Raw genomic sequence first — 18275 nt, forward strand, 5'->3', positions numbered from 1 at the left:
CTGGGAGAGATCATCTGGAGACATGGGGCGCGGGGTTATCAGTACGCTGATGACACCCAAATCATCTTCTCTATGTCTCCGACTGATGCAGTGACCGAGGATGGCGTCTCTCCTCTCGTGGCGTGCCTGGAGTCCAGTAATGGGCTGGATGAGGGAAAACCGACTCAAATTGAATCCAGAGAAAACGGAGGTACTTGTGATAGGTTCCCCTGGTCCAGGAATGGCGGTGGTTCCACCTGTCCTGAACGGGGTCACGCTCCCTGTGAAGGACTCCGTGCGCAGTCTGGGGGTGCTTCTTGACTCATCGCTTCACCTGACTGCTCAGGTGAATGCGACGGTCAAGAGCACCTGTTATCAGCTTCGGCTTATTCGCCAGCTGCGCCCATACCTGGCCCAGAGGGACCTTGAAACTGTCGTACATGCTCTGGTAACCTCGAGATTGGACTTCTGCAACGCACTCTACATGTGGTAACCCTTATACCAAACCCGGAAGCTACAATTGGTACAGAATATGACAGCTAGGCTGGTTACTGGTACTTCCAGGGCCAGCCACATAACACCGGTGCTACAAGATCTGCATTGGCTGCCTATTCGCTTCCAGTCACAATATAAGGTGTTGGTAATGACCTATAAAGCCCTAAATGGCTTGGGCCCAGGATACCTGAAGGACCGCCTCTCCCCGTACATTCCGTCCCGCACCCTCAGAACATCTGGGCACCAATTGCTTAGGGTGCCAGGGGCTAGGCTTACCTCAACCACGAGGAAGTCTTTTTCCATCGCAGCCCCGGCCCTTTGGAACACGCTGCCCACAGAGCTCCGCTCGGCCACCTCCCTGGCCCAATTTAGAAAGGGTTTAAAAACCTTTCTATTTAAGACCGCATTCCCCCAATCAGAGTCCTAGTAGGCCTCCCCTCCTTCGTATTCCGCAAGAGGACTGGCTAACGGGGCTTTTATCCTGTTTATTATTTGTGTATTTTTTTTGATGTTTTTATTGTGATTGATGTTTTTATTGTGATTGTGATGTTTTATTGTAATTGTAAACCGCCCTGATCTCTGGAAGGGCGGTATATAAATAAAAATTTTATTATTATTATTTATTTCAAGCTTTCTCTGTTAGTTACCATAATAGTATATTGCCCGAGGTGTACAAAAACCCAGAGGAAGTCTGCAGATTTTTCCTTAGCAGCTTTCCATAGCTAAATAAATTTTCTTGCTTCTTGGGACTCTTAATGGAATGCATTTCTAAACAAGGACTTTTAGTGTAGATGTTGTATATAGGGAAAAACTGTCAGCTTCATTTTCATTTACATTTAAATTTTTAAAAGCTGTCCCAAATCTGAAAAAAAATCCAATTTGTATTCCCCCACAAATGAAATGAAACAAAATTCTCCCCTCTCTGTACTTGTTTACATGATAATGTAATTTTATATATACACACACACACACACCATTTTGCTCTGATGTTTTCCTGATGGCAGGAAGCTGAACATAAATGGCAAAGATTTTCATGGACAGAAGACTCATTCCATAGCTATTCCATAACTACAAAACACTATAACCAACATGGCATGACACCTATTAAAAAGATACTGTCTCTGCAGCATGAAAAATAATTTAGAACTGTGCTTAGATAAATGAAGTAATGTGTTCTGAGGCATGGTCCATTGATATTCACCTTAGCTGACTACTCTCAGGCAACCTATCCCTCTTCAGGATTCAAAATCCTTACCAAAATCCCACATGCAGTACACAAGTGCTGCTAGGGAGTTCAGAACTGAGCCCATTCCGTAGAAAAGGGATTGTTGATTTGAATGATCTGGCAATATAGGGATGGATGATCTTTTTTTGGTTAATGTCACTTTTGCATACGTTCATCTGTAAATCTGTTCTATATAGCTTCTACAGTGCGCCTGCATTATACTGTATGCTGAAGGCTGTGTGGGGAGGAAGGGGTGGTGTGTCCCATAGGGGGTAATGGGGTGCATGCCTGTGGTGCGCGTGTGCCGCCACGCTACCGCACCACCGCATGCATGAGCCCCATTCATTTAAATGGGGCTCGAGCATGCGCAGAATTTGCTTTATGTGGGGGAGTCCAGAATGGATCCCCATGTAAAGCAAGGGCGCACTGTACATTGACCTGCAATTATTTAATAAAAGAAATCTGCACAAGCCTGCATTTTTATATTATTTAAGTAGTGTTTTTTTTTAAAAAAAAAATCATGGGCTGAAATTCATGATTGCAGATACGAATGTACAGTCTGGAGTTACGCATCTTTAACTGATTTGTATTCATGATCTCTACATATTCACAATGGTGGCAATATTGTAGGGAATGTGTAGGTACTGTAAAATTCCCACAAGGCAGTAGCCATTACAAGCAATGGAGGTCTGCTCTCATGTTGATCAGGATGCTACTGACTGATGCCACTGCCTCCCAACAGCAATCTCTAGTGCAAGGATAAATTGTGAGAGGGATCCTGCTTCTGATTGTCACACCAGAGATTACTGGTGAGGGTAGTGGAAATACCAGTCTGCTGAGTCCCAATAAACAAGAAAACAGACCATCATTTGCCGCAGCTGCTGCCTAGTAAAGCAGGATGAGGTGGGGGTGGGAAGTCAGGCCAGGAGATGCTTAGTTAAGTGTATGTAACTAAGGGCTTTATTGCACAGGCCCCTGGAACAGTCCTGGCACATTACAAAAGGGGTTGTGATGGGAATGGAAGGCGGCATAGAACACAGTTTACCACACAGGAGAACGTTGCCGCTGCTGCTGGAAGTTCCCATCGTGTTCTGGATGCATCCCAGAGGAGGCGATTTTCAGGAACGCTTTTAAAGAGTGTGGTTAATTGCGTTCTATGCCGCCTTCACGCCCCCCTTTGTAACATGCCAGGGCCGTTTCAGGGGCCTGTGTGATAAACTCCTAAGTAGCCAATATAGAATCTCAGCCATATTTTCTCTCAAAGTCTAAATTTTAAAACATATTTTCTGTAAATACACATTTTAAATTAATTTTCAGAATTCTCTTCATGAAAGAACATTTTGCAAAATCTTCTAAAATCTTGTGGATAATGGAGGCCCAATTCACAAATTAGCCTGGGAGGCACAGACTAGGTCCCCACATATCCAGCTGCTGGGACAGACAAACTTTACTAATATTTTGAATCCTGCTGTATTTAGGTACAAGTCCAGTTTTTCCAGTGAGCCTTCCATCTCTATGGCTGGAAAATATGAAAATGTTTGTGCAACATAAACTATTCCTATTATAAACATGTTGGACCCGAAACATTTTTTCATATATATTAGTATTAGAAGATGGATTCAAAGTTTTGTAAGCAGATAAACACATAATAGATCAGGATATGGAAATTTCTTGTAATGGAGGGTCTTGGGATGCCCCTGCTCATTTTCATATCCTCCTATCCAAAAGCTCCACACCTGGAGTGGAGAGGTTTCCCTACATGCCAATAGTTCCAATGTGCAAGGACAGCACATGGGATTTTCCTGTTATTTCCTGATAGAGATCAGAGAGTCAGTGGCTGTGCATGTGGGCCAAACAACACATCCTTCCCCTGTCCTCACAGGGAAAAGTCTAAACAACAATCCTGGTACAAACTGTTCAGATGACATATATAGCCAGTTCAGCACTAAACCTTTGGTATACACTCTTAAAATAAAGTCACCTTCTGCTCCAGATCTTCCCAGAAGATCCAGAGCCCCAAATCACAACACCTTACGCATTCTGCAATTTTAAAAAAAATACATATGCAGAGATCTTTTAGCTACAATGTAGGAAGCTTTTGAAATCACCACTATCAAAAAGAATAACAGAATAAACTTTTAACCTTTCGACATCAGGTAACAAGATTTATTGTGCAATGTTATAGGAAATAATTAAAAGACAAGTCATAATAATTGTAATGCTAAAAATAAAATATAATGTTAATGTTAGGAGAGAAATCTGCACATTCTCTCCAATAAAAGCATGGTTTGTTAGAGACAAAATGTAGTTTGTTATTTTATACCTTGCTCTCGTTTCCTGTCATGTAAAATATACAAAATGTCAAAATTAAATGGGTCACGTCCTGTAAAATTCTCCTAAAGAAAATTATGTTGTTGGATGATTGATGCAAAGACAAACATTTCAGCTGACATTTTTTGTTTTACTCCAGTTTGGCCACCAAAAACTGATTGTTTCATTCTCTGTGAATTTTTTTAAAAAACATTATTGCAGCAATGGACAAAATATTCTGTACTACATGTGTGAAATGCGCTTCTAAATGGCTTCCACTTCTTTTGCCTGAGTGTTATTGTTACAGGACTCAGTGAGGACTGGTGGTTTCCATGTGTGTAAGGTTTCCAGATGTGTGTAAGGCCCTGTTTAAATATTTGAAGGGATGTCATGTTGAGGTGGGAGCAAGCTTGTTTTCTGTTGCTTCAGAGAACAGGACCCAGAACAATGTATGCAAGCTACAGGAAAAGAGATTCCACCTCAACATTAGGAGGAACTTCCTGACCATAAGGGCTGTTAGATAGTGGAACAGATTCCCTCAGAGTGTGGTGGAGTTTCCTTCCTTGGAGGTCTTTAAACAGAGGTTGGAGATGCTTTGATTGAGAGTTCCTACATGGCAGGGGGTTGGACTGGATATCCCTTGTGGTCTCTTCCAACTCTATGGTTCTATGGCGCGTTACAGACCGCCCAAAATGGGCAGTCTGCCACCGCCACCATTTGCAGCACAGAGGAGCCCAGCGTCCAAACCGTGCAGCTCCTCCGCGCTGCAAAAGGAACCCCCAAAATGGTGCTTCTTTTCGTGGCACGGTGATGTCACGAGGCGCCAATGGTGCACTTGCGACGTCATTAGCGCTGAGTGACGTCCGGACGCTATGCGTCTGCGACATCAAAATGGCGGCCCCTGTGTGGACGGGCGCCACCATTTTGTACATACCCAGTACATACTAGGGTTAGGGGCATCAGGAAGTGACGCCCCTTCCTAACTCTAGTACGTCCTGGGGACGTACTATATGCCCATCCAGAATGGACCTATGATTCAATGAATATGCTTCAGATTTTAGTTTGAGCTTCAATGAAGCAATCCAAGGTGTTTCTGCCTAACCCCAAAGTAGGTGCAATTCCTTTAAAGGTGGACTAGCACTGAGAGGAGATTCACCAACCACCACTGACAGGTCATTTTCCAAATATAATAGTGTGTTTTTCTAGTTATTATGTCTTGATCTAGTACAAATATTATACCAAGCACTGATTCAGACAACTGCTTAATGTCATTAGAAAAAAATATGGAATGCATTGTTGGCATAGTCCACTTGAGATGGTTGAGAAGTCAAATGGCCTATCTAAGATGTGATTTAAGAATTAATTGTCTAGACTGATAGCTATGTAAGATCACCGCCAAAGCAGTGATGCTGGTTGCTGTTATTGGAAGCAAGGAGGCATCAATGTTTGTATAAAGTGGGAGAAGGGAACCTAGAAAATACCTGCTCTTTGTTTCACTTTTCTATATCTTTCTTTGGCCTATGTATGTAACCTGTTGAAGCTACTCCCCCGCTTCTTCAAAGAGTTAGCTTTATACTCAACTATAAGTCAAACTTGTGTATAAGTCGAGGTCAAAATTATGGATTTTGATATGACCTGGGGATAGGTTGGAGAGTGATACATAGGGGCATATAACAAAGGATGTAAAGGATGAAGCGAAGGGAAATGATGCCAAAGAACTTTCAATATTGTGGTAGGCACAACTGGTTGTGTATACCCTAAAGGTTGGATGGATGAAGAGGGAATTACAGTAAATTGTTGCTATGTGATGTGTAGGAGAGGTGACCAGGCACTGGCAGGGCTAAGACAATGTACATATGTCAAAAGGATGAAAAAGCAGAGCAAAGAAAATGGAGACTATATTAGCAGTGATTATAGCCTTTAACTTTAATGTGATAACCCCGAGGCAGTGCATTCCACTGTCAAACAGCTCTTACTGTCAATAAGTTCTTCCTAATGTTTAACTGAAATCTCTTTTCCTGTAGTTCATCCACATAAATGAGCAAAGAGGATAGAGAGCTTCAAGAATTCACTCTGTTCTGGGTAAAAAGGAAGGAAACTGGAAGGAGAGGCCATAACTTGCCAGTAGAGCTTTGAATCATGTGATGCCCTGCCTCTCTCTGGTCACTGATGGACCTCTTCCATTTGGTGTGAACTCACCCTTGCAAGAACCATATATTGAGGTTATTGGAACAGGGTTTTTGGTAAAACAAACTATCCACACAGCTCATTATTTGTATGAAGCTCATGAAAAGGTTTATATGTACATTTGGATTTAAGCTTTATAAAGCAATCGTTTTCTTGCTGCCACATATGTTTATGCATTGATTAGACATAGACTGCGGTCCTAAGGTTGCAGGGGTTTTCCCAGTTCTTTTTACGAAGGATTAAGCACAGGCAGGGAATAAATCACCTTCCAGATGTTGTTGGTCTGCTGTTCCCATCAACTCTTGTCAGCATAACCCTGATGAGAGATGACAGGAAGTCCAGTCCAGCAACATCTGGAATTCCATACTTCCTCATACCTGGACTTAAGAGTATCCACTTTATTCTTAACACAGGTAGAGAAAGTTCTCTGCCTCCTGAGTTCGTTTTACTGCCCATATTGATTTTTATGAAAAGGAAGATATACTTTTGGTCCCCAGTGCCAACCCACACATACACCCTGATCCCCCCCCCCCCCCCACCTAAACTCCACTATTGCTTCTTGGAAATGATGGCATGAAGGTTGTCATTGACACTTCTTGTTTCCTTCCTCCCTTTGTCAGATGCTCCTTCTTTACAGTAATGTATTGCTCCTTTTCCTGGGACTTGTGTCCTGTTCCTTTTGCTATTTCTGTTGTTGTTGTTGGTAGTGTGAGGTTAGCATAGCTGGATTCTGATTTCAGTATCATTACCTTGAGAAAAAGGATATATTTGAGCACATAGCAAGTAGAATAATTCCATCATTGGAATGGGCACATAATTCTACACACCACATCACTCACTCGCTGCTGTTAATATGTTTTGACCCTTCCCTAGTTCCCCTAGTTAGCAGAACGAAAGACACTAGGAATCTTTGTAGCTGAACAAGTATTAGGATTGCCAGTAAGAGGGAAAGGTTTTGCCTAGGAGGCTGCCGCAAATAACCACATGAAACCAAGCTGGAGGAAAGGCTACAACTTTATTAAACAAACTCATACAATTGGTAGGGTTGGCACAAAGCATAAGGTCAGGATCTGCGAGATCAAACAACCCCATGTTTGTCTGATCAGCAATAAGCCTGGTAACTGCCAGGCATTGGGATGACCTAGGGGCTAAGGAACACCAATTGACCGCCATGCCACCATGCGCTCACTTGTTCCTTAAGCCCCTAGTCACCGGGAGGTGCTCCCGCATTATGGCCCCTGCAATGGCCACAACACCTGCCCTATTTGCCCCCGGGTCCCGAATGACTCCCAAACCAGAACTCCTTAGCCCTGGTACCACACCATGCAGATCCATGGCCTATGCTGCCGAACCCAAGTTGTGACAAAAACCCACAGACCCAAGCGGTGGGAGGGTGGGAGAGCCAATCAAGGACTGACGCCGGGGCCTTGCCGCTTGGCCTATGGCCCCAGCCTATGACGTAGGCAGGGAGGCTCCTCCTCCAGGGCAGCTCGACCAATGAGCTGCCCTGGAGAACTGGAACTCCCCACCAAAGCGTCCTCCGCCCGTCCTAGATTTGCATTCTGGGGCAAATTGCTGCCGCTCCAAGCGGCAAAGCGGCCTGCCTGGGCATTCAGGCGGCCACTTTTTACTTACACCATATTTGGACTGATGTTCACTGACATAGTAACAATTGTAGTTCTGTCCCTACAAGTCACATGGAAATTATATGAGAGGAACCAACACTGCAGCTTCTTCCTGAATCAGTCTACATTTACCCCTTCCACAGGTGGCTTGGAGTTTTTTATGCTATGTAATGGTATGAGGAGGAGGAGTCCTTTAGCAGTAATGTTGTTGCTGCTGGTGGTGTTGCTGCTGCTAAAATAAATCAGGACCAATGCTCTTCAAAATTTATCATTACTAACACATAATATTCCTGTCTCTTTCACTTTGGCTAGAAATGCATTGGGCAAATTTGGGAAACTGCAGCCCTCCAGATGTTGCTGGACTCCAACCCTTGCCAGCCTTGGCCAGGAGTGGCCAATGGTCAGGGATGGTGGGAACTGTAGTCCCACATCATCTCAGATGCCACATATTCCCTCATTCTAGGTAGAGAGAATAGAGTGAGAGCACATAGTTCTGGAAGAGAAGTCTTTAAAATCCTATGGACCCAAGGGATGCCAGCTTGAAGAGGCAATTCCTTGAAGAGTGAAGGAGGAGAGTTACTGTGGGCTGTGATGGTTTTAAAAGGTGCACACTTCCATTCTGTGCCTACATTCTTACACTTGTGCTGCTAACCTTGTAGGGTCCAAGTCTAGATAAAATAAAGGAACTATCTCAGAAAATATGACAGTTTTTTGAATAAAATTCATAATCCCTTCTAGTTTGAAATCCATTCCACATCAGGGGGTGTCTTGCCATATGAGATCCTAAACATGTACTAAGAAAAAACAACTTCTTGCAGTTTGGATGAAGTTTGTATTTTTGTAGGAATGTTCAGTGAATCAGTCAGCACATAACATACCAACAAAAGGTTTCAGATTTCTTCCTACAGAACATTTTGTATATTTGTCTGTGTTTTGGCATTCAGTTGACATGGCCTTATGATGAAGCATGTCCTTATTAGCAATGGGCACGCTTTCCCCACCCCATACACTCTAGGGACCGGTTTATGCCAACTTGTGTTCTAATTATTTTGCTAAGAAATAGACAATATCATTTTCTCTTAGGAAACAATCATTTCTGAGGTTTCCCAGTGGAAATACAAGAAGAGTTATATAATTGATACCAGCAAAACAGTTGGCACCATACAATGACACCCAGAATGAGGCATTCTAAATACTGGCCTGTTACAGACAGCCAAAATAAAGCTGCTTCGAGTCACAGTGGAGGTATGGTGTTTCAATGATGCATGCATCCTAAGAGTCCAGAAGTCGCCCCAAAGCCATGCTCCAGCTCTAAGGACTGGAGCGTGGCTTTGGTGCGGCTTCTGGACTCTTAGGACGCATGCATCAGTGAAACACCATACCTCCACTGTGACTCGAAGCAGCTTTATTTTGGCTGTCTGTAACAGGCCACTGTTATATTTCTCCCTTTGGGTACATGTGATGTTGCTGTTGATGCTCTTTTGTGAAGTCTGAGTTGAAAAATCAGATTTCATCATCTTAGTTCACATGCATTTCATCTTTTACAGCTGTGAAGAAGAAGCAACACATTGGTGGAAACTAAAGTTGTGAATATGGCAATGTAATTTCTTCCAAACAATTCCAAAGACCTATTATACAGAGAAATTTTGATGCAGAGTAGCATTCAAGTGTGATTTCCTACAAATATGAAGTAACATGGTGGTTCTAATGTGATTTTGCCTTTTGGAGGCATCTGCTGTTCACACAAAGGCAGACAATGGGGAGGAAGCTGTAGGCATGTAGCTGAGTCTTCCTCAGGATCCTCATTTCCTCAGTCTTCATCCTTCCTGTGTTAAACAGTGAATCTGAAACGTAGCCTCCATTTGCAGTCTCTTAAACATGAGAAGAAGAATATAACAGAGAACAAACGAGAGAGAGAAAATTACAGGTAGTAACAATTATATTTTAGCAGTTTCCTGGTATCATGCTTAGTAATTATGATGTCATAAGCTTGACCTAAGACATCATAATTGTTCCAGTTCTGGTTTATGGTGGTTATATAATCACAATTACCAAAAGTGTCCCAACATAATACCTTTTAAGCTTCACAGCTTTCTCACCAAAACGCCAACAATTTCCAAGGTGCTGGAAAGCAGAACAGTAAATAAAGGTTTGTCCAGCCCTCTCATAGTCTTGGAGCATGCTGAGACAGACTGGTATGATAAGATGCTCACAGGACCACAGAGGTTTCTGCAGCCATTGGTCTTAGTGCGCCCCACAACCAGAAAAGGGCTGAACACATGGGCTTTCACTATTGCACTTATGGATGTGTAACCTAGACGTATTCATAGGTTTTTTTTTGTTTTTTATTTATATACCGCTATTCCAAAGATCATAGTGGTGAACAGCAAGTACGCTAATTAGCAAGTAAGCTAATTTGCCCCCAACAGTCTGGGTACTCATTTTAGCGACCTCGAAAGGATGCAAGCCTGAGTCGAGCTTGGGCCCTTTTGCTGGTCTTGAACTCGCAACCTTGTGGTTTTGAGTGAATGGCTGCAGTACAGGCATTTAACCACTGCGCCACCAGGGCTCCTAGTTTCCACATAGAAGTCTCCCAATCCTGCTTTACAGAGCAGTAGCTGTTATGAATGATGGAGGTCTGTTCTACTCACAACCAGGGTGCAGCATCCTGATGTTTCAACTCCCCAACCAGCGGCAATTTCTAGTGAATGGAGGAATTGCAAGAGGGATCCTGCTTCTGATTGTCACATCATAGATCACTGGCAGGAGGAGTCTGGAAATGTCAGTATGCTGCAACCCAGTTGACAGAGAACAGGCCTCCATTGCTCCTAGTAACTGCTGATTGGTATAGCAGCATTGAGGGAAGACATACCAGGAGACTACTTACTGAAATATATTTAACTAAGTACCTTGTCTTGGATTATGGCCATCATTTCTGCCGGCCTGCTCTCCACTTAGAAAATGGCTTTGCTGGGCAGACTGCAAGGGTTCAAAGGTAGGGTTTTGAAGGGTAGTGGAAGATATCATAACTACATTCCTATAACTATGCCTCTTGTGATTTTGGCCAGTTATCTTTGAAAAATGATGCTGGTATTAAGACATTGCATAATATTAAGCTTGTGTCTCTTAAAAATATCAAGATACTACAATGACCTCATCAGCTTGGTTGCATTATTTTTCTTCATTCAGGTTTTTTTTCTGGTGAAAGAAGACATCATTTGTAATTATTGATATAAAAGTTATGCAAAGGACAAGTCTCCAAGGAGGCATTCAGATGGACTCTCTTTCCAAATTCTGAGGAGCCAAGTGTGGATGTTATCTAAATTTAATTCAAATCATATTAAACGTTTTCACATTCTGGATTTCCTTTTTTTCAGTTTGGCAAAAATATCTACCATGTTATGGGCAGCCCTCACTTGTGTAAAGAACAGTTTTATAAAATTTATAGATGGCAAGGAATTCAGTATCCAAAACACTTTGGCAATATATATATATATATATATATATATATATATATATATATATATATCATTTTACAATAGTAAAAAAATAAAAATAAAAAAAATCCTCCTTTGTGACTCATCTGCAAATGGAATAATAAAATGTGGAGTTAGAAAAATTACTCTCTGTCCTTTTGAAATGACCCAGGAAAAGAAAGCATAATCACCTTTTCCAAATTAAAAAGTGGAGGTAATTGGGTATGCCCATTTCTTCCCACTCTCACTACCTTTTCTATTTTTTTCTTCAGAAATCCTGAAAATTCACTACATGATAATATTTCTGAAGCTTTACTAACTCCTGCCTTCTTTACTTATTCTGTGCAGCAGCCCTCCTAATCCATCATATCAATAAATGTTTCTCAAGGTGAGTGTGCAGAAATTCTAGTGCATTGTGGCATGAAGGAGCATTGATTTGTGGTAATAATAGCACCTGAGCTTAGAAAAGGAAGGGGAAAGCACATCACTTCAAGAATTGGAAGCAGAAAAAGAGCCATGAATAGAACAAAACAGCAGCTCTTCTTTGGCTCTCAGCCCATAATTTGAAAGATAGGTGGTGAGCAAAGAAGACAGCAAACGTGTCAAAACCAAGTTCAAAGGAAGAAATAAGCAGCTGGCTACAAAAAGAAGCCAATTACATTCATTCAAAGGTCAGTTGTCAGCCTATCGCAAGACCAGAAGCACATTTTATAGGCTCCTTGTATGAAAAAAGTGGCCAAGTAGCAGCAATGGCCAAGTGGCTGTGGGCAATTTAGTAGCTGCAGTGGACAAGATTATATGGAGGTGAACCTTACAAAAACAAAGACTACTAAAGAGGCATGTGATTGTTGAATTTTTATGGGATAAACCAGAAGTGGGCAAAACCTGCCCCTCAAGGCCAGTGTTGCAGTCTGCTGGGTATGCCAGTGCTGTCTCCACACAGGCCAATCTGTTTTTCACAAACAAACAAACAAACAAACAAACAAATAGTGAAGAGGCCAATAGCACCTCTGAAACCTATAAGCATTATTTGCTGTTTCATTCCCTTTTTTGTGAATATTATTTATTTTATTTTTATCCTGCCTTTTTCCCAAGTTGGGACCCAAGGTGGCTCACAATATAAGCATATATATTAAAACACATTAAAACAACACTTTAAAAACCAACTATTGAACTATTTCATCCCTTTGTTCAGGGTGGATGACTTATTTTGGACCTGTACAGGACTTCTCCCCCCTAAATCCTTAAAACCAGTCACTTCTAGTATTGAAAAAAGACCCATAACAAGCTTAAAGTGAGGATAAAGGATGTGGGGAGGGGGGAGTGGTCAGTCACACCACCTGGAGGATTCTGATGTGCTATTGGCTATTTTTTGGTTGAAATATTTTGAGTGGACTTTTTTGGGAGTGTGGTAATGAACCCACAGGGTCCCAAATCCTACAAGTGTCCATCCCACACATGAACATATGCAGATTAGAGTCTACCAGACAGACTAAAGCTGTAAGGTAACCAAGGGTTCAGAGCTCTTTCCCCCTCCCCACAAAAAGGTAAGCAATGAGGTCAGATAGAAATGCAAAAAAGGAACATAATGATCATTATTTCAAAGATGGAATCCGTGTAATTGTACAGTGCTCCCTTTCCTTATGTGGGAGATCTGTTCCAGAAGCCCCCATGTAAGGGGAAAATCACGTATACTTGTTCTCCATAGAAAATAATGGTGTGTGTACCCATGGCACCGCATGGCAAGTGCCATGGGTACGCACCATTCATTAGATTCTCCCATGGCTTCAGCATATGCCAAAAGCTGTGGAAGTGGAGCCCGCGTATGGTGCGGGTTCACTGTAGTGTTTATTTACAGTGCAGTGTTGATGATTACATGGACATTCTGTTAAGGAACTTAACACCTGTAGTCAGATCTCTTTTTTTTTTAAGGTGTGAATTCAGGCCAGTAGTGATATGATCAGCCATCGCAATACAATGCAATTAAATAGTGTCAGATTAGAGTCTTCCTCTGACGTTCTTTTAATAATGACCACTTTAAGGTCAGATTGTCCTATGAGGTGGAAATGTTAAAAATCTGGAATGCCTGTCACTACTTTTAAAATATCACCCTTTCTGATATTGGCATGCATCCATCAGTTATTTTATGTGGACGGCAACCTGTGGCCCTCCATATGTTGCACTGCAACTCCCATCAGCCCTAGCAAGCAAGGCTGAAAGGAGGATTGATCAAAAATGTAGTCCAAAAACATCTGGAGAATCACAGTCCAACAGCATTTGAAAGTGTAGAGACTGGGCTGATTCTCCTGTGCTGGAGGCCAATGCAGACACATATAACTTATAGCACATTGGAAGAAATCAATAAACCCTTGCTATTATGGTTGACACTCATTGGTCCTGCAATAATGCTGCCTGGGAAGATAATGGGAACAGAGTTGGCATCTGGATTTGCTGCAGGGTCTGGTTCCTGTGTTTGTGTTTCTCTTATGAGGCCTGTTGTTGCTGGTGAGTAGCTGTTTTACGTTAGCTGCCTGCCGGTAAAGCAAGAACAGGCCTATTGCATATGTGAGAACAGCAACATGCACCGGACTTTTTCCAAAACACAATTTATTATTACAATTCATGGGGAAAGCCCAAAGTGGGCAAACTTGGCATGGAACAGAAAAACAAGTGCAATGTAACTAAGCATTATTCCCAGTTTTTGGACTATTTAGGCTAGGCAGATCGTTCAGCTTCCTGGAGAGAGTATATATGCCTAAACACTCATGTAAACTAGTACTGCAAAACTGAAGTTTGTGTTAGATGATTTTCTAGTGCTAGGCCTTTTGGATTGCCCCTTAAAAATAGAAAACAATGAAGTCTACCAACCCAATACCTGGAGTAGAAAAATATCATAATTCAGAATGGTTTACGGGTCATTTTTGGATAGGTGCCACCTGGGAACAGCATAGGTGACAACAGGTAATGTGTCCTTTGTGATTACTTCTCCAAACACTGGTCTGAAGATTTTCCTGTTAGAGGCAGCAACCTTATCATGCTTGTACAGAATAGTTACTAGTTTGCATGTCTCCCTGAGAGTTTAGGCGTAGTATGCATTGTAATCATTTCCTGTTTCTTGACCTTAGCTGCAATCTTTCTCCTCCTCTATGAGCCTACATTTGTTTTCCGTTATTTTTGTAGTCTGCTGTTCTCTATGTGTTCCATGTTTGAAGAGTACATATAGAGCCTCTCACTTGAAATGTTATGCAATTTTTCATATCTGTGAGAAAACTCATTTCACAAAAAAGGCTATGCCTGCTTTATTTCTCTACTAGACCCTATATGTGTGGGGCGTTGATGTGTGAGTGGTAGTTTCTGACCTGCTGTTTGTAAATACTCTGCTTCTAAGATACACTACTATCTAACATTCCCCAACACTTTCATGTACAGTCAGCCCTTCTTATACACGGATTTTTTATACACGGATTCTAGCATCCATGGTTTGAAAATGTTCAAAAAGGTATACATTTCAAATGTCAAATCTTGATTTTCCGTTTTTTATAAGGGACACCATTTTGCTATGTCATTATATTTAATGGGACTTGGGCATCCACGGATTTTGTTATCCACGGAGGATCTTAGAACCAAACCCCAGCGTATTTTTGTCAACTGCTTCTCCCATAAATTTTTTAGAATGGGGTAGTGCAATTGCACAGGAAAAGGCTCACCTGAAAGCTCCTTATATATGCACTAGATTATCTCCTGGTACCAATCCAGTTTCATTGATCGGCCATTGGTACAATGGGACTTGAGCATCCATGGATTTTGGTGGAGGGTGGGGTCCAGAACAGCTCCTCTGCAGATATCAAGATTCCTAAACCTGTTGCATGGACTGGTCTAGTCCTAGGTTGATGGTGGGATGGAATACTGATGGAGTTTCTGAAGAGTCTACACAAACATCATGTCTGTGGTGAAGACTGACTTCCCTTTTGTCAGACTGATGTGTGGAGAACAGGACACCAGTTTCATAAACGTATGAATTAATGTGTACACAGGGTCTTTGTGAGGGTCCTTGGACAAACTAGCCACAGGAATACCAGATGTTTCCCCCCAAGTATTCAAACTAGTATATTCAACAGAATTCTTTGTATATTCACACTGAAATCCTTTTGGAAATGTTTTTCTCCCCTGAATACTGCAAAGTTTGCTGTATTCCTGTAGATGTTTTCATTTCTTTTCTTCCAGGATTTTTTCTCTCTATCATTTGTTCTACTGAATTTTTGGCACCCCAGCCAGTCAGTGTTTTTCCAGTGATTTGTTCTGCTCACTGCTGCTTCAGTGTTCCTATGAGGTCTATTATTTTTTATGGTTGTCAACTGTATTGAGTTGGAATCATTGCCTCTTGTTAATTCCCATTTTAGCCTGTTAATACATCTGTTCCAGTAAATGGAGACTTCTACAGTTTATAGATAATAGTTATTATTATTATTTAAAGAGTAAAAGTCTAGATGGGATGTCTTTCTGTTTAGCCAAGTTAAATTGAAGTTGCCAGGATAGTGATGGCAAAGAGGGCTTGGACGAAAGAATCCTGATTAATATATTAAGGAGACATGTGTTGGAGTCCATTTTGCCACAGCTTTGATGGATATAAATGTAAGAGCTTAGGTGCAAGTACAACCCACTTACCAGTTGAAGACACCCACCAACAGCAGTAATTAGAATCTACATTGAAGAAATCCACTATGTGCTTCCTACTGCCAGCTGGAGAGAGGCAGTGGTTATTGTTCCCTGAACTGGTCAACCCAAGAGCTATTAAGAGATTCCCCAAAATGTGTGAAATGGGCATGCAGGGCTCTTACTCCCCAAATGGATTTAGCCCAATGACCAAACACTCTCCACAAAGTTATGATAAATAACAAATATCCACAATACAGAACTACTACCCCGTGGCATAATGCGACTCCACCAGAATCCACATATAAAGCTCAAGCTGAGGGAGGAAAGGGAAAGGAAAGCCATCAAAGGGAGACTGACCAATGCTTCAGACAGGAAGTGCTTAATGCTCCCCAGGCAGACTAGAGCAGACTTCAACTTCTGACATCTGTGTTGCGGAGTCCCACATCCATCCATCCATCTTCCTGCTTGTCAGGTTATTCTCACTCTATACTGGAAACAAGGATTCTTCAGAAGAAATGCACTACTGGGTACCTAAAATATTAGCTTTCAATTTCACACACCCCCAACCAACTGGCAAACAGGAATTCCCAGTCAGCCCATCCATATGCCTTACAATAGCTGTAGAATTCTAGAAAGTGGAACCGGCACATGACTGCTACTTGTGCCTTATGGGTTGTTACTTGAAATACATCTTCAGTAAGACAAATAACATCAAAATCCTGAAGATGTAAAAATTTATTTGACAATTTCAAGGATCTGTGAAGATTTGACTCAAAACATTTGTAGCTAAGAAATCCAGAATACAAAAATAACGGGATGAATATAGAATATGTATTAGATTGAACACAGGCTGCATCTGTACTTCAGAAATAATGCAGTTTGATTCTGCTTTAACTGCCATGGCTCAATGCTATGGGATCTGAGATTTTTAGTTTGTTGTGGAACTAGAGCTCTTTTAAAGAGAAGGCTAAATATGTCACAAGACAAATTCCAGAATTCCATAACATTAACCCAAAAACAGTTAAAGCTGTTACATTATTTCTGCAGTGAAGATGCTGCCAAAGTCATTTCATTCACACTGTGTATCTTTGGCTATCTTGTTTCTATTGTAGGCCTGGATATTGAAAAGTTTCCTCCACTCAACTATACATGTAATCCATGTCATTTTCAAAATGTTGTAGTGCATCAGAATATCTGTATCAAGGTATTAGCTGTTAGAGACAGACACAATAAATGAGACAGGCAGAAAAAGGAACACAAGGATAAGGAGATGATGAGAACAATTGTTTCATTAACACAGTTGGCATAAACGGAAATGCAAACTGAGGATCTTTACTGACTGCTTGGCAAGAGCTATCCCTTGAAAAGCTTTTTGGCTTGAGACAAAACTGAAAGCTGGAAGTGAAACATTTATGATGAAGGCTGAGATTAGGATTCAGTTGTGTATTTCAGCTGGGTCCTGCTGCTTTTCCCAGTAGAGTTGGGATCTTCCTCCCTCACCTAGGGTTGCCATAATTCTCTACTATAAACCGGGACAAAATGTAGGACAGAATTTAGACCAAAATGTAGGACAATTGTAGGATAAAATTTAGCCCAAAATGTAGGACATTTAAGGAAAATGGAGGACCTTAAATGTCCTACATTTTGGGCTAAATCTTATCCTACAGTTGTCATACATTTTGGTCTAAATTTTGTCCTGGTTTGTAGTAGAGAATTATGGCAACCCTGCCCTCACCTCAAGTATACTCTGGTGCTAAAACCTGTTCCCAGTGCTGCTGGTGGAAGCACTGCAATCATAGTGGAGAAACACTACTAGATCCTAGTCATAGTTACCCAACACACACATACACAAACTAAATGTTCAAACTGGTTTGTATATTGGATGGCTGTTCTGCTGTGGCTGCTCTTTATCAAACAATCTAGGACAGAGGTGAACTAGGAATATTAAAAAACAAAAACAAAACCAAGCACTATTTTTGCATGAAGTTAATTTTTTCTTCTTCTCCAAAACCAATATCACCACCATATCATAAATTATTTTATAGCATTCCAGCTGACATTAATTAAATCTGAGTGGGGGAAGCTTTCCCTCAGCAGAGAGAGACAAATTTTGTAGGTAGCTTGTGAAACTGGTCAGCTGAAAGCTTTAAAGTGGACCTCTGGCAGTGACAAACTTTCTGTTTATAAAGAAGCTTTGTCTCACACTGAAGACTAATAGTGTGTGCAATTATCTGCCAACATATAATCACTTGCTTACTTTCATCTTGTGTGCAAATGAAGCTGGGAACCAAGGTGAATTTAGAATCTAGTTATACATAGGGC

Source organism: Sceloporus undulatus, chromosome 3 (assembly GCF_019175285.1).
Source record: "Sceloporus undulatus isolate JIND9_A2432 ecotype Alabama chromosome 3, SceUnd_v1.1, whole genome shotgun sequence".
NCBI classification, from domain to species: Eukaryota; Metazoa; Chordata; class Lepidosauria; order Squamata; family Phrynosomatidae; genus Sceloporus; species Sceloporus undulatus.